Here is an 18,787-nt window from a genome sequence, read left to right on the forward strand (position 1 = left end):
CCAGAATCATTCATCTATACACAACCAAGTTTTAAGAATTTTTCAGAAATCTACAAAGCAGCCTGGAAACTCTAGAGTTTTGAGTTTTAATCCAGAATATAAAGAAATTGTTAGGAAAATATTTATGAGCCATATAATGTGGTAGGCAGTGTTCCAAGTACCAGAGAAAATGCAATGAACAAAACAAAGACCCTTGCCATCAATGAAGCTCATATTCTAGCTGACTGGAATAAATTTGTAATAACGGAGGTCAGATTAAACTTGGCATCAGAATCACACAGATTTTCATCTGCATATTAATTTGTGCATTATTATCTATGTATTTTATTTGGGTATTCATTCAGGGTCCTACCAGAGCCTCTGTTAAATCTTGAGTATATGAAAGCAGTAACACCCAGAATTTAGTTTCTTGTAACAAGTGCAATTTACTATGTGAAAATGATGTCCCCTGTGCATCCTCCACTAGGGAAGTTGAGGACCCTGGGAAGCTATGCTAAAATATGCTGCATTTGGCCCTTATATATGCATTCACTTTGCTTCCCAGAAGATTTCTGGCTAAATACTTGGGAGCTGAAAATAATCTTGAGGGTAGGGGAGAAAGGAGAAAGGCAGTCTTCAGTGATTGGGTCTTGCTAGGAGGGAGGAAAAGAAAAATTGAATTACTCCACAATTTAATCTATAAAATTATAAGCATATCACTGTTCCACTTCATGATATATAATCAATAAATAAAAGCCCAATCTGAATAGGGTATCCTATATAAATGCCAAATAATATTTGCCATAAGAATTTCAAGTCTGGGCAGGGTTATTTAAAACAGTCCATTTGTGAACAATTTAATTTTAGCATTAGGCTAAAATTATAGAAAGATAACTTTCATTCATCTAGGAAATCAGTTTTATTTCTTAACCTACATAAAATTCAAATTGGCCTTAGGAGAGGTGTGAAAAGAAAACTAACTGGAAAGGCCATTTTGAATTCTAATTATTCACATATGAAACTGAAATACATATTGTCTACCAGTAGATTAAAAATACCACTAGATTCCAAAGCCACATTTCAATAAAAAAGCCCTTAACAATAAGAATTAGTAGAATAATTTAAGTATAAAATCGGACTCATAAGTAAAGTATGCGAGGATTGAAGTTGGAAGAACATTTATCGTAATTTTTTTTCTTACTGCTACCAGTCATTTAAAAGATATTCTGGATTTTTATAAGTGGAAGTAGCAACTTACATCTACCATATACTTCCCAATGTGATTCCACAAATAAATATTTCTTTAATACAAATAAAGAAAAAAGTCCACACTCTCTCCCAAGGCTATTCATGTTAAAAAAAAAATATCCTGAGAGACTATGGACTCTGAAAAACAATCTGAGGGTTTTGAAGGGACGGGGGGTGGGATGTTGGGGTACCAGGTGGTGGGTATTATAGAGGGCACGGATTGCATGGAGCATGGGGTGTGGTGCAAAAATAATGAATACTGTTATGCTGGAAATAAAAAAAAAAAAAAGAAATATCCTAGTTCTCTTAGTAAAGTGACAGAAAGCGTTCAGATACATTCGTGTAGGGCGACAAGGGAACAATTAAAGCAATGAAGTAATTTGCTAAAAGTAACCCTTACTAGTTTTAAGAGTTAATACGTTTTTCTCCTTGCAAATGAATGATTTCTTCTTACTTGTCAGCAACACAGTGACCAATACATGGCACACATCATCAGAAATGGATCTTCTTAATAAAAATGATGAAACAGGTACCTATGTATGTAATATATCCACATGTGCACACAGCTCCTACATTGTGATTTTCAGCCACACCTTAATTTATGCTTTGTAAAACATAAGAAACAAACTGACTCCACTAGAATGTCTCCAAAACTAGGGGCCAAAGTCCAGCCAGAGATAAAGGAGACAAATTGATGTCTGATCTGCAAACTAGAGAATGACAAGAAATCCTATTATAGAAAAAAACATGGAAGAGCAGGCATGTGCTTTTACTAAATTCTGTTTTCACTAATTTGTCACCTTTCCCTAGCCACTGGATATCAGTAAATTTTGGTAGCTTCTGAGCCCTATAAAAATAATAATAACAACAACAATAATGATAACAATAACAATAACAACTATTAGTACATATCTAGTGCTTACTATGTGCCATAAACTATGCTATATACTTCTCATACATTATGCATTTAATCCTAACAATTATGCATTTAAACCTAACAATTTTGCATTTAATTCTCACAATAACTCTCGGAGGCAGGGATTAATATTCTAAATCAACTACTAAGGAAACTGTGACTCTGAAGCAGTTAAGCCACTTGACTGTGGCCACTTCATTTCTAGTGAAGTCAAAATTAAAATCCCGGTCATCTGTATTTAACACCTTTTGTTTCTATCTACTGCTTAGTAGCAGAAAGGATATGCACTCACTCTGTTCCAAGTAAAATGAACTCTAACTCTATGTATAACTGGTGATGTTAGTGAAGGATAGACTAATCTAACATGGTCTCAAATATCAAAAAGCTAGATTTCTGGGGTGCCTGGGTGGCTCATTTGGTTAAGTGTCCTACTCTTGATCTCAGCTCAGGTCTTGATCTCAGGGTCATGAGTTCAAGCCCCTCATTGGGTTCCACACTGGATGTGGAGCCTACTTAAAAAAATTTTTTTTCTGATTATGGAAACAAGACAGATTTACATACACATGGCACAGTATATAACTGGAGCCTAAGGAGTAGTCTAGGCAACAAGCACTAGGAAGGGAAGCTCAGAATGGGAAAACTAACTCAGTGACATCTCATGGCAGTAGTAGATTAAGCTAGGATTTAATAGGTAGTGTTTGAATGAGCAGAGGGAAGAGTTTAGACTCTAACACTGTGATCCAGATTTTAATATCTAACTGTTCATCTGCCATCTAATTTGGATGTTTGAAAGACACCTCTAATACAATGAAAAGGTCCAACACTAATATGATTATCACTGTCTCCAAATCTGATCCTCCTCTTGGCATCACCTTTCAGTGAATGCAACAACCATCGGCTAGTTTGCACAAAGCCAAAAACCTAGGATTTACCTGCCCATATGCAACACACTAAATCCTGCCATTTTTAACTCAAAATTGCACTTTGAATCTATCTCCTTCTTTCCTTTTCCACTTGCAATAATATCTAGCCTAGATGACTGCAATAACCTAAGTGGTCTCTTTGTTTCTAATCCCATGTCCCTCTAATTCAGTCTCTGCATAGCCATCAAAGGTGTGATAAAACTAATCACCTCACATCCTTTTAATATTTCCCAGCTACATTTAGGAAAAATACCAAAATCCTTAATATGCCAAACAAAGCCCTAGATGATCTGGTTCCTTATCTCCTCCTACACTGGCCTCTTACTCTCTTGCTCCAGCAACGCTGTACTTCTTCTAGTATTTCAAATATCTTATCCTTTTCACCTCATGACATTTGTACACATAGTTCCCTCCTTTTCCTTACTGCCCCCTCCCATATCTTCACTTGGCTAATTCCTTCTTATCTTTCTGATTTTCGCTCAATCCTTGGCCCTAGAGATGGCATTAGGTCTCTTTTTTTTCTCCGTAGCACTTACAATTTTAATTTTAAGATCATTTATATAGTTATATAATGATTGTCCAACACTACCAGAACGTAAATTCCTTGAAGGCAGGGACCATGTCTCTCTTGATTATTCTAGCCAGTATCGGGAACACCTTTTTAAAACATAGAAGCATCAATACATATTTGGTGAATAAAGGAGTGTATCAAGAAAGCATTCTCAGGGCACCTGGGTGGCTCAGTCATTAAGCATCTGCTTTTGGCTCAGGTCATGATCCCAGGGTCCTGGAGCTGAGCCCCACATCAGGCTCCCTGCTTCTCCCACTCCCACTCCCCCTGCTTGTGTTCCCTCTCTTACTGTGTCTCTGTCAAATAAATAAATAAAATCTAAAAAAAAGAAAAAGAAAGCATTCTCAGTAATGACAGCAGCATAAGCACACAGATAGAAATGGACTGAGGGTAACTTCAGCACAGGGTTCTTTGCTCAATAGACCAGATTCTGGCCAGATCAGAGAATTAATTAATTAATTCACATACAGGGTGAAAAGGAAGATAGTATTGGAAAGGCAGATTGTGAAGGATCTCAACTAAAAAGATAAGTATTTTCAAGTGTGTTCTATAGGCAACAGAGAATAACTAAGTCTTTCAGCTGGTTCAGAACTTCCTCTCCGTACCTGTTACTGTCACAATTGTTCTTGTATTTTCCATTTCAGCCTAATGTTTCCAAGTACCTATCCCTACCTGAATATCTTTAGACCATACGTGTTCTTGCCCAGCAGAACTGACACATGTCTGAATGACTGGCTCACAGTGATTCTCTTAGTGGCCATGTCCATACTGCAATCTTACTAATCTGAAGAGATCATTCTTTCTATTCCCAATCTAGACTTTTGATCTCAAAAGAAGCCCCTACCTTTGGACTGCAGTATTAGCCATGGTGATTTTCAAAGGATGGACATCTGATCAGTGTTGGTCAATACCTCACACCCTCCCTGTCCACAGAGACTTGTCCAGACATTGGTATAGGAACCAGGCCAATTCAGATCTATCCTTGAGTTTTCCTTATGTTTTAAACATTTACTGCAAGTAGACAGAGGAGGATCCTGTCCCTTTTACTCAGTTAGGCAGGTTGTAAGGTTGAAAGACCAGAGGAGTCAGCAGCAGCCAGATTTCCATCTTGTACATAATGAAGCTGACATGCAGAGAACACTAGGTTTAAGTAGGAGTCTTAACAGTATTCAAGTCCATGGTTCCAACCTGTGTTCCAGCTTTCCTAAGACCACATCCATCTTGTTGATTGGTTATATGAGCTGAAAAAATTTTATTCCTCTTAAGCTACTTGAAGTTGGGTTTCCATTATTGTAATCAGTCCTGACTACTAAACAAATCAGAGGAAATAGCCTAGAGATGGATTTGAAAAATATCTTCACAGTCAAGTCTCTGCTAATGGATGTTTGTACTTCATTCTTTTTTTTTTTAAAGATTTTTATTTATTTATTTGATAGACAGAGAGAGGTCACAAGCAGGCAGAGAGGCAGGCAGAGAGAGAGGGGGAAGCAGGCTCCCTGCCGAGCAGAGAGCCCGAATGCGGGGCTCGATCCCACGACCCTGAGATCATGACCCGAGCCGAAGGCAGAGGCTTAACCCGCTGAGCCACCCAGGCGCCCCTGTACCTCATTTTTTAATCCCACACAGACTTCTTTGTTCTTGCCTTGGATTTTGAGCTCCCCTATGGCATATCACCTGTATATCCCCAGGACCAAGAGAAAAGCCCCTGGTCCATAATCAGTGCTTGATAACTAATTGAATTATGATATATTCCTCTTACAGATTTTTAATCTTCAACTCCAATATGCCCTGTTTATGTGCTTGTGCCTGCTTACAGATCTGTCTCTTGCTGATACGATTCAACTCTGGACACCCCTGTTTAACTCATGCACACTCTGCTTCTTCCTAGTATATTCACTGGCTCGTCTGGCTTTCTCACCCTCATCAAATAAAATAAAGTCCCTTGGACATGAGTGGCTCAATGATCTTCCATGCTAGCCAAATAATTTATAGGCCAGAGGTCTCTACACTCTGACATCAGCTCTGCCTCTAGATATGGAAAGAGAACACCTATGTATAGATATAGATATAGAATGGGAACACCTAACTCATTAGATTTGGGCTCAATTTCAAAAACCTATTCTTGATGCTGTTTTTCAGCTCAGTTTAACCAAACAGAAACCTTGTCTATGTTCTTCCCTCTTGCTACTCAGACTCCTTAGCCTGAGTTTCATATCCTAGTTTGGGCTGTCTCTGAAAGTATGGGAATTGATATTTGCATACACAAGTTAGAAAGAGAACAATTCAATGAAAATGCTAACAAGTTGGGTCAGAGAGCCACTGATTTTCCACCGGAAGCAACGTGTTGAGATGGGGCTCTGAGACTGAAGAGAAATTCCAAGAAAAATTTACTCTCCGTTGTTTATCCATTCAATTCCGTAAGAAACAAAAGTGTAAGAACCCTTACTCAAGTCAATGTCAAGGAAGAGAAGGGAAATGACATGCAGTAAGCACTAACTTTGTGCCGGATACTGTATATCTTATTTCCAATTTAGAGATACAATCATTGCAATGACTCAGAGAGGTAGGAATTATTAATTTTATTTTACAGATGAGAGAACAGGGTCAAGTCACCTGTCAAGTTAGGTAATCCTGCCAATTAAAAAAATGGAGCTGGAATTTTATCACAGATCTGTGTGATTCTAAACTATGTTCCTGCTTAACCTAAGTAAGCCACCTTCAAAAACCTACAGTCCAGGCACACACATGCTATTCATTATTTGAATATGGTCCTTACATTCCCACTTTTAGGCTTAAGTGATTCTTTTGCATAGAAATTTCAACTTCTCTATATCTACCTGTTGAAAGTTCTATTTTTTCAAGACTCAGTTTAAATAATATCTTTTCAAAGATTTGTTCCAGTCAGTTAATCTGGCCCTCCCCAATACTTCCACAGTCTTCTATTTACACTTTTATTTTAATACTTATTAAATGCCTTATAGCAGCTCTTCAGTTTGTTTGTTTCTTCCATTGCTAAACTGAGCAGACAGATAACAGGGGCTATGCCTGCAGGTACTCAGTAGTTTATGGCATCCATGATATTGTAGTTTATTTAAGACTGTTCCATGAAATTCTTCAATGAAATATTATATGACAAAGAAATTGTGGTAGTGTCATACAAAGAAAGAATATAACCTTGAAAATAAATGAAGTAGATCTATATACATTAACATAGACAAGTGCCACTAATGTAATACTGAATACAAAAAAAGCAAGTCCCAGAAAAATACATATCCTACATTTATAAAGGTTTGATAAATAATATATTATTTAGGGATGTATACATACACGGTCAAACTCTAAAGAAAAGCAAGGAGAAAGGGTGAGAATTGAGATCTGGAAGGATCACACAGAGGAGCCAAAAAGGTAGTGGTGATAATCTTATTTCTTATACTGGGTAGGTGGCGGGTTGCGGGATAAATACATAGAACATTAACTGATGGAACTCAACAGACCAAAATTTTTAACCAAATAACATTTTCCAGGTAACCTTCTACTATGAGGAAGAAGTAAATGAAAATGAACAATTTCATTTTATTTATTTTTTTAAAGATTTTATTTATTTATTTGACAGAGAGAAAGATCACAAGTAGGCAGAGAGGCAGGCAGAGAGAGAGGGGGAAGCAGGCTCCCCACTGAACAGAGAGCCTGATGCGGGTCTTGATCCCAGGTCCCTGAGATCATGACCTGAGCTGAAGGCAGAGGCTTAACTCACTTAGCCACCCAGGCGCCCCAAACAATTTCATTTTAGGGATTTATACAATAAGGGAGGCTACCAGGGGGTTTTCTGTAGTGAAAAAATCTGGTGCCAGACAGACCTAGGTTTGAACTGTAGCTCTATAAATGTAATTACGGTTACCTCTGAATCAACCAAAAATATGGATTAACTTGAATTCCTCATTCTCTAAGCATTATATAGACTGAAATTGTATTGTATTTTTATTGTTTTATGTATTATTTGAAAAATGTTGAAAACACACATGTGTGAAGTGGATTTTTTAATGTATTTTTTTGTTTTTACAAGAGTGTTATATGTTACATATAATACACGTGCTGTGTATTGTTCTGTGACTTGTCTCTCTCACTTCTCAATACTATACCATGGACATTTTTCTATGGCAGAACATATATATCAACTTAATTCTTTTAATACTGTAAGGAATTCTACTGTCTGAGGATATCATAATTTATTTAACTAGGCCCGCACATTTAGCTTGTTTCCAAGTATTTGGAATTTAACATCCATCCTTACACAGACATCTTTTTGCACTCCTGCTATTCTTTTGTATCACAAATTCCTGAAAGTCTGATTGTTAGGTCACAGTATATGTGCCTTTTAAGATTTGTTAGCTTCTGCCAAATTATGCTGCAAAAGATCATTCTAATTCCCATTCCCACCAATAGTGTACCCAAGTGCCAGCTTCCTTATGTCCTTGTCAACAGCAGATGCCATCAAACATCTTTCTGTTCCTTTCATCAGATTAGAAGTGAAAATGTGATCTTATTTTCATTTGTATTTTATTTATATGTATTTATATCTCCTTTGACTAGAATGTGTTTTCATACGTTTATCGGTATTATGCAATTCTTTCACTTGTACATAGAAGATACTATCTCATTGCATTTTATATGTCCTAAGTATTCTCACTCAACCTATTGCTTCTCAATATTGTTTATGGGTGTTCAATTTTTATGTTGTCAAATCTGTCAGTTTTTTTTCCATTATGGGTTCTGGGTTTCATACTTGACTTAGATAAAATTGGGCATGGTCAGGGTGGTATGGCCATAGATTCATGCTGGACTTAAGAATGGACTTCTGTATAACAGAATTATTTCAAAAAGATACCTCATTTCTATTGTTCATTAATCCCACACTCCTTTTGTTAATGACTTAATAATGCTCTCAAAGCAGGCTTTGTCTGACTCCATCGAAGTCCTGCCCATGCACCAGGAGCTAATGTTGTTTATTTCTCTTTCTTTCTCACCCTTGTTCATACTATATAAGATATTTTTAAAAATTGTCCCCCAAATCCCTCATTATAACACTTCAAACAATATAAATGTTCATAAGATAATTATGAATTAATAACTCCTTCTCTGGCTCCTCCAGTCCTATCAAGGCAACTGATATTCATTGTAGAGTGAGAATCTTTCCTTACTTTTCTCTCAATATACATAAAAATATATACAAATATATAGACACATATAAAGAGACTTTCCTCTTATTTTTATGAAAATGGGATATCTTATGCATTATGCTACACTTGTTTATTATACTTCAAGACAAAACATGGATGCTCCTTGAGGATAGGCTATGCCTCTAACTTGTTTCATTATCCGGGAATATTTGATGTTATGAATGTGTCATTAATTATTTGATGAATGTCCTGTTGTTATACATCCAGGTTCTTGTTATTGTTAACCCTACAAACAATATTGCATTCAACATCTTTCTCTCCTATCTTCCTGATCTCATGAGATGTTCTCCCTTTCTTCTCATCCCAAGTCCAATGTTTCTGCTGAGATGGCTTAGGATTTTCAGTTATGGGTTTCCATTGTCCAACATGGTAGCCACTGGCCACATGTGACTACTGAGCACTTCAAGTGTGACTAGTCCCAATTGGGACCCACTACAAGTATAAAATACATGTGAGATTTCTAAGACTTAACATGAAAAAAAGTAAAACATCTCGTTAATTTTTATATTGATTACACATTGAAATAATATTTTAGTTATACTGAGTTAAAGAAATATATTATTAAATTAATTTCATCTATTTTTTAATTTTTAAAATGCTGGCTACTTGACAATTTAAAATTATCTCCACATATATACATATGTTGCATTATAATTCTTTTGGACACTTTGCTTTGGAGTATTATTACATTTCCCTTATAAAATATCCTTTCTGTTTAAAAAATTCCAGTCTGCAACTTTGTACTAAGCTTCTGTATTTTCATTTAAATTTAATTATTTTTCCAGGGACACAGGTTCATTGATTATCATTATTTCCCCTTTTGCTTATCTTCTGTCATCTTGAGGTCTTAGTTCTGATTCACTTATTGTTTCTTTTGAGTTTTTTCTCAAACTTTTTTCAGTGGCATATGAGAGTGATATAATTTCTGAATTCTTGCTTGTCCTCAAACATCTTTCTTTGACTCAGGCAGGTGAACAATTTTCTGATTGGGTGGTAAGATGCTTGGATTGTAGTCCTTTTCTCTTGGAAATTTCTAGATGCTCTTCTTCTGTCTTCTAGCTTCCATGATATGGATGAGAAAACCAATAGCACTCTTATTATTTTTTTTCTTTGTAGATAATATTGTCTTTCTGCCAGGAATCCTGCAAGATTTTCTTTATCCTTGGAGTTCAGGAAATTTATTAGTATATATTTAAGTGTAGAACCAAGAACCTTCTCTTCTATGAATCTTTTTGTGGGACCAGCTTTTGGCTTTAAGTCCACATTTAAATTCTGTAATTAATTTTGACTAACATCTTTATTAGTTTTATCCACCTACTTTCATTAGTTTTGTCCACCTACTTTTCCACATGTCATGTGATGATATGTGTATTTTTTCTTTTTCTGTTTCCCTAAGTTGGATTAATTTTTTCAATATTTCTTTAAACTCCTTTAATGCCATAAATCTTCCTTCACGTTGTTCTTAGCCACATCTCTATGTTTTTTTATGAAGTCATCTCATTTTTTAATTTTATAATAATTTTTTTAAAGATTTTATTTATTTATTTGACAGACAGATCACAAGTAGGCAGAGAGGCAGGCAGAGAAAGAGAGAGGGGGGAGCAGGCTCCCCACTGAGCAGAGAGGCTGATGTGGGACTCAATCCCAAAACCCTGGGATCATGACCAGAGCCGAAGGCAGAGGCTTTAACCCACTGAGCCACCCAGGAGCCCCTATTTTAAAATAATTTTAAATTTGTTAGCTTTCTTCTTTGACCCAAAAAATTACTTATCAGAAGTATTTTACAGAGGCACCTGAGTGGCTCAGTCAGTTGAACGTCTGACTCTTGGTTTTGGCTCAGGTCATGATTTCAGGGTTGTGAGAGCAAGCCCCACTTCTGGCACTGTGCTCAGTGCCAAGTCTGCTTGAGATTCTCTCCCTCTCCCTCTGTCCCTCCCTCTATGCTCTCTCTCTCAAATAAATAAATAAATATAATTTTTTTTAAGGTAAGATTTTTTTCTAATTTCATTATTCGAGAGAAGATTTTTTTCTAATTTCATTATATGAGAGAGAGAGAGAGAGAGAGAGAGAGAGAGAGAGAAGGGGCAGAGGGAGAGAATCTCCAAGCAGAATCTCTGCTGGGTACAAAGGCCCACACAAGGCTTGATTTCCAAGACCAATGAGATCAATACCTGAGCTGAGTTGGACAGATACTCAACCAACTGAGCCATGGTTCCAAGATTTTTTTTCTGTTTACTTTTTGCCATATATTTATTGTTGATCTTTAGCTTTATAACATTCTCATTAGATAATGTGAACTATCAGTTCTCCACTTGGGAATTTATTAACGAGTGTGTGGTTGGGGGCAAAATACAGGATCAATTTTTGTAAATGGTCCAGAGCACAAGATATGAATGTGTATTATTTTGCATTAGAGTGTGTAATTCTGTGTATTTGTCAAAATATTAGGTCAAGCTTCTTAACTATATTATTCAAATCTATTGTTTTGGCACCGGGTATTGTATGGAAGTGATGAATCACTAAATTCTACACCTGAAACTAATATTGCACTCTATTTTAACTAGCTGGAATTTAAATAAGAACCTGGGGGAAAAATCTATTGTCTTGTTACTTTTTTGCCTACTTATTTTTCAAATTCTGAGAGTTCTATTCTACAGCTGTCATTGTAGTTTTATTAAATGCTTCATGTATTATTCCAAATAGCTATACACAATAAGTTTTATTTGTTGAATGAATGAATACACGTAGGTTCTACTTTAATGCTTTGGTCTTAAATGTCACTTTATCCATACTGACATTCTCACTCTATTCTCTATTTATTGAGAATTTCTTGCACACCTTTGTCCATTCCTTTGTTTTTGAAACGTTTTTCATCATTTTGTTGAATATTTCTCTTTAAGATGTACTTACCTAAAACTTGTAAATCTGTAAATTTTTGTTTGGGAATAATGTCAAGCCATTTATATTATTGCGACAAATACAATGTCTTAATCATAGTGTAATAATTTATGTTTATTATACTTGTGGTAGGCAGAATATGTGATGGCCTCGCAAAGATGTCCATGTCTTAATCCCCAGAAACTGTGAATATATTAGGTTCCATGGCAAAGGGGGATTAAGATTGCAAATGGAAATGAGGTTACTAATCAACTGACCTATCTGGGGTTATCTGAGTGCATCTAATATAATCACACGGGGCATTAAAAGTAGAAGAATGAGCAAAAGAGGAAATAAGAGAGAGATATATAACATTATTGGCTTTGAAGATGGAGGGAGGTGCCATAAACCAATGAATGTGGATAGCTTCTAGAAGCCAGAAAAGCCAAGAAAACGGATTCTCCCTGAAAAGCGTCAGACAGTAACACGACCTTGCAGACAACTTGATTTTAGCCTAGTGAGACTCATTTCAAACTTCTGACTTCCAGAACTTTGTAAGATAACAAATTTGTGTTGTTTTAAGCCACTAAGTTTGTGGTAATTTATTACAGCAATGGAAAACTAATACAATATTGTAAAATGTAGATAACAGTATGTTTCCAAATTACTGGGAGTGGAGGGGTAGACAGATAATGTGAAAAAGTCAATTAAAAAATTAAATAAGGACATTAATATTCTTCTTCATTGTTTATTCTTCTTTCCATTTTCTTATTTAATTTTTAAATTGGCTTTTTCTCTCTTATCTGCCCCTTCACAGCAATTTGCAACTTCCTTGGTATCTTTATTTTACAGTATATTTTAATCTAAATTAACAAAAGCTTTCAGTTATAGCACCCCATTCCTCAAGCACTCACAGTAATTAAAGGTTTACTATCTTTTTAATTTATAACCGACAGATATCATGAGGGTTAAACCCAGGGAGGGACTGGCAGGAAGTAGATGAAATTTAACTTTATTTCACTCCTACTTCCCCATTTTTACTGTCCCTTTCCTTTATACCCAGCCCTTTACCCCCAACCAAGTATGTACTGTTTAAGAGTTTCTACCAAAAAGCTTCATCCCAGGCATGACCTTCCTGGTGAATACCTTCTATTGACCCAAATATTTCAAAGCATCCCACACACACATCCAGAGTTTGCTATTCTGTGTCCTGTTCCCCCAGACTTGACTCTACAGTCCATGACACTTTGGCACACAAACCAATGATTTCATGCTGTTAATGAAGCCTTTATTACTTATATCTCACACAATGGCTTAACCTCTTCCTAATGGTTCTGCTTTCCAGAAGGGAACAATAATTCTACCCAAAGAAATGACTCTTCAAAGCTCGGAATCGCAGGCATTGTGTTAGGCTATACAGAGAGCCATTTGTGGCTAGAACACAAGAAGGGGACTCCTTGTCATCCTTCACCTAACACTATATAAGTGGGCTCCTACTCCACCTGTGTGAAATCAAACAAGTAAACTATAGAGTATGAACCACAAAACAATCTGGATATCCTGACTGTAGAGGCCACTGTGCCTCAGGGCCGCTCTAGGACAACCACACAGACAGATAATGAGGTCTCTGAGTTGACAAAACAACTTGTACCCACAGCATTCAACAACTGTAATTCACTCTAAGCCTAGCAGAGATTCCATTGTTTACCACTATAAAAGAAATGCTATGAAACTTCCAAATACAGAAAAAGAACTTAACATAATGCTGCAATGGTGCACTTTATATCACAGAATACTAATAAAAACTTTCATATTATAGAAATACATTTTAATAATGTTGTGCTTAAGAATAATTATACTTTGAATGCTTTTCATGGAAGAGATCTTTTCCTGAACCCCCTTCAGTATTATCACTGAATTTTCTCTTCTAACGAATATTAGCTTAATAAATTATTTGGATTTTAAAGGCTATAGTGAATTCTAGACATAACTAAAACATGGACTTCTAACCTGGCTTGCATGCTTCCACACTGGCAGAATTTAACTACAATTATGTATTACTTGTTAATTATGCTGTTTATATTTTATATGCATTCTTGAGGCTTTTAACATGTTTAGCATGTTTCACGTTTTTTCCTGCATAAAGACTCACTGGATCATATTATAAAATGAAAAAATAAATTAGTGTGCAGTTTTGATTATCATTTACATGGTTGCTAAACCATAAAAAATAAGCAAAGTGAAGAACAAACGAAGGAAGAAAATTCACTGAAATATAGCTAAGGCTGTCAAATGAATAGTTAAAAGCTAAAAGAAATATATAAAGCTTAAGACTGAATTTTCAGCATTAGATCATAACTTTGAAATTGGAGGGGGCTTTTCACACTATGTGGTCTGGTGAGTTGCAAATTTAAATACCTGCATGGGGGGCACCTGGGTAGCTCAGTGGGTTAAAGCCTCTACCTTCGGCTCAGGTCATGATCCCAGGGTCCTGGGATCAAGCCCCGCATCGAGCACTCTGCTCAGCAGGTAGCCTGCTTCCCTTCTTCTCTTGGCCTGCCTCTCTGTCTACCTGTAATCTCTGTCTGTCAAATAAATAAATAAAATCATTAAAAAAATAAAACAAGGGACGCCTGGGTGGCTCAGTTGGTTGGACGACTGCCTTCGGCTCAGGTCATGATCCTGGAGTCCCGGGATCGAGTCCCGCATCGGGCTCCCAGCTCCATGGGGAGTCTGCTTCTTCCTCTGACCTTCTCCTCGCTCATGCTCTCTCTCTCTCACTGTCTCTCTCAAATGAATAAATAAAATCTTTAAAAAAAAAATAAAACAATAAATAAAAATAAATAAATAAAATCTTTTAAAAAATAAATATAAATAAATAAATAAATAAATAAATAAATAGATACCTGCATGGCCCAGGTAGGTAATATAAATGAGTGGAGAGGGTCAGGGATGGCCTCATGAATTGGAGAGGACCATGGAGAACCAGAGAGTACCTGTCCTGTCTAAAAGAAGTATGACTGCTCAGCTTCAGCTGGTATTGACATTTGAGAATTCAGGTCTGGGGTGTTGAGCTTCCTATGCTTTAAGACAATTTGAAAATCAATAATTGTATATGAAATCTCTTACTTTTAAATACTGATAAGTAATTCAATTTAACAAATCTTACTCTCTTCAAATACACAAGATATGTACAGTGCATGGCACACCAGATTTAAGTTTCTGATGAAGTCCAATATTGCTACTTTGCAGAAAGGAATATAGGAACATAGACTAAATGACATAAGGGCTGGCCACATATAGTAGAAAGGCCATGGGATTTAAACTCAGGGTTTGCGTTCCAAGCCTAACTTTATTATGCAGCCACTATATAACCTGGGCAAGTTTATTAAGCTTTCTGAACCTTAGTTTCCTTCTCCTCAAAATGAAGATAATAATACGTCTTGCATAGGATACTTATAAAGATTCCATGAAATTAACACATGGGAAGTATCTACAGTGTATCTTGGCACATAGAAGACATCCACTCTTTTGGTCTTAATTTATTACTCTGTGTCCCTACCCTGCTTTTATTGTTTTTCAATAGCAATTCTTGGTACCTGGAATTATATTATGCCCAACTCCTACTAGAAAATAAGTTTCATGACAGTAGGGAATATTTGTTCTTTTTTTTTTTTTTTTACTGCTCTATTCACAGCCCCAAAAATATTTCCTGACATCTAACAGGTGTTTAATAAATATATGCTGATTTCATTTGTTTACTTGAAATCATATGTATATACACGTGATATGTATACATATATACATATACATATGTGATATGTATATGCCTATAATTTCAACAAATGATAATGCCTTGATTCCTTCCCTTTAACAAATGAACAAATCCAAGTACATGTATGTGTCTGTTGCCCAAGTTCATAAAGACAGTTAATACTGTACCTGGAACTTGAATTCCTATCAAGTTTCTTCTCTAGGATTATTTTTATTGCATTATTGAAGCCTGCCAAAATTAGGCAATGTCTACCATGAACATAATCTTTCAGGTTTATGAGAATGCAATCTTTGACAGATGAAGCCTTTCAAAGGCAATCTATTCCTCCCACTCCTACTGGATTTGAGGGTTAAAGACCCTTATACTGTTCTCTTTAATTCTTCTAGGCTTTTCATCCTGGCAAAAAGTCTGTTCACTGGCTTTATGAATTGTAATAACAATTTTACATATATCTAGCATATTGTATGTAAAAATACTGTCAAATGAACACTCATAACTATAAATTTCAATTGAATCTCCCATCAACCTTGTGAAGTAGATGGGGCTGGAACTATTTTCCTCACTTTACAAAGATCAGAGACATTCAGTAATAAGCAACTTACCTAAAGTCACATTACAAATAGCTAAAAGATCTAGCAACAGACTATAGTTCTTTTTTTTTTTTTTTAAAGATTTTATTTATTTATTTTTTAACAGACAGAGATCACAAGTAGGCAGAGAAGCAGGCAGAGAGAGAGGGAGGAAGCAGGCTTCTTGCTGAGCAGAGAGCCCGATGTGGAGCTCGATCCCAGGACCCTGAGATCATGACCTGAGCCGAAGGCAGAGGCTTAACCCACTGAGCCACCCAGGCGCCCCAACAGACTATAGTTCTAAAGTTGTTTTTTATATCCACGGGACCTATCCAAGACTTTCCCACTACAGCCACCACTACTATATCCTACACTATGAAGTCTCCCTTCCCCTCACCCCTTACATAGAAACTCATCTGTCCTAGGTCCTACTTCCAATCCTGGTTACTACTTACATCTCTCCCTAATATTAATTTAGTAAACTTTACTGATCAAAGCCCCATGAATTATATGAAAGTGAACAAACCAAGGATCTGTCCTCAAGAGCTTTCGATCTTAAGGGTCACGGTTTTTAGTTTTGTTAAAATATATGTCTCTTGCAAAAAGTTTTATGCCTTAAGGGACTACATAAAGGAGGGAAGGGAGAAAGACGCTGGTACTAATCTAATATAGTACTTCTCAACTTTGGCTACCAATAAGAATACCGTGGAAAGATTTGGATTGATCCTAAAGCTTGAATTAATCTAGAGTAAAGTCTTATTTAGCAGCAGACTTTTTGAAAGCTCCCACAGAGATCCTAATGTACAACCAGGATTGAGAACCATGTTCTAAAGAAAAGAGATCATGCTCTAGGGAAAGAACTGAGGAAGGCAAAAGACAAATAAGTAAAGATATACTTGACTTTTTTTTCCTTACAGTGTCATTTAATTAACCCACTCTTAATAATCAATTTTCTTTAAAAGGTTTTCATTGGAGAAGTAGCTACCCTGTATCCCCACCTCCAATTTTTTTAAAGATTTTATTTATTTGGCAGGGAGAGAGATCACAAGTAGGCACAGAGGCAGGCATAAGGCGGGGGACGGGGGGAGGCAGGCTCCTCGCTGAGCAGAGAGCCCGATATGGGGTCCGATCCCAGGACCCTGAGATCATGACCTAAGCTGAAGGCAGAGGCTCAACCAACAGAGCCACCCAGGCACCCCTCCAATTTTTTTTTTAAAGAAAAATATTTCCTTCTTTCAAATCTAGCAACCAGTTTTCCTTTGATGATGATATAAATCTAACTGGGTTTATCCTTACAAAGTTGGATAGGGAAATACCCAAGTACATGAATCAAAGCTGAAATAAGGAATTAATGTTTATAATCAATGTTTATGTATAGTTGTGGTAAAATCTGGTTCATGTCTGCGTTCTCTGCATTGCCCATCTTCTTATTCTAGCTTGTCATTATTTGTGAGGCACTTGGTTGCCCTTCTATTTTCAGCTACATTCTGGGTTTTAGGTCATCCACCTAAATTATTCTGGTTTGCTCATCGTTTCTTTCTAAAACATACTGTTTCTCCCAAAAGAAAACGCCACTTTTTTATATGCTCCACTTTTCCTACAACAGGGGTTGCCAAACTATTCTATCAGTTTCAGATGTAGAAAATCTGAGAGGTTGCTCTAATAAAAAATCATGGTAATTCCTTAAAAAACATTGGTGGAAACTGAATCAAAACTGAAAGCAAGAGATTTCCTCCACTGAGGCGAGTGCATGGTCCCTCTAACAACAGAATCTAAGACTTGGTTGGGAATGGCTTCCATAACTTCTTTGAAAAGTGAGACTGAAATCAAATATGTTCTATAGCAATGGTAACATTTGAATATGATTCCCTACCTTCTCTAAACTGTCCTATATATCAGTTTCATGTTCATCTTAAAATGCTCCCCTAATGATCATTTTATATTCCCACCTTACAACTATCAGTGGTCTTCATTTCTCAGTATGTTGAATTCAAAATAGTTGACCTGGTTGTCAAGGTCCCTTGATAATATGGCCTTACCTAACTTATTTTGTATTGATCTCATACAGGTCTCCCACATCAATCATACTTGTATCCCTCTTGAGAAGAAGGTATGAAAATACCAGGTTTCTTCTCTGCCTTCTTTTGACTTATTATCAAAGTGAACAGATCTCTTGTTTGTTTGTTTTTCACTCTTCCTCTTTAAATTCTACCTGTCTTTTGAGTTGTGGGGCCATTTCCAATTCCTTCATGAAGACTTCCCCAGTCTGTCACTCTAACTGACCTCTCCCTAGTCTAACATCCTAAAATACTCACCACTCCCTAACATGGCTCTTGATTAAATATAGCCTTGTCACTATTTTAGTTTCTTTAGTCCTATTGCTCAAACTAGACTCTTCAGTATTTGAGGGGACTGTGCATGCCTCTTTTTTTAATATCCCCTTTATTTCTAGCTTGGTGTTAGGTACATGGTCAAGACATAGTTAATATTTGTTTACTAATAACTGATTGCTGGTGTTGTCTAGTAGCCTGGGTCTATATACATTGTCAGTTCTGTCAGTAAAGGCTGTGAAATTTCTGCCAGAGATTATGTCTGCATAAATATAAGCCTTTGGCATAAATTGTGATAACTGCCACTAGAGAATTCACCTGCAAGAAAGGGATCTCAGGCATATTACTTGGTGCTCTAGAAG

The 18,787-nt window shown here is 36.4% G+C and overlaps 1 protein-coding gene across 7 annotated transcripts in view; it reads right to left on the reverse strand.

Moving 5' to 3' along the window:
- The window catches only part of TENM1 (teneurin transmembrane protein 1), a 794,330-nt gene that overhangs the window by 504,511 nt on the left and 271,032 nt on the right, over positions 1–18,787 (reverse strand). Inside the window, exons 1-2 of one of the 7 annotated variants that reach the window (XM_032329994.1) lie at positions 8,767–8,773; positions 3,917–3,921 (exon numbers count right to left, since the gene is read on the reverse strand). The exons of the other annotated variants lie outside the window; for them this stretch is intronic. The gene's annotated coding sequence lies outside the window, so the exon portion shown is untranslated. Of the gene's footprint in view, positions 1–3,916; positions 3,922–8,766; positions 8,774–18,787 lie in introns of those variants that run through there. 7 annotated transcript variants of the gene reach the window in all.

Source organism: Mustela erminea, chromosome X (assembly GCF_009829155.1).
Source record: "Mustela erminea isolate mMusErm1 chromosome X, mMusErm1.Pri, whole genome shotgun sequence".
Taxonomy (NCBI): Eukaryota; Metazoa; Chordata; class Mammalia; order Carnivora; family Mustelidae; genus Mustela; species Mustela erminea.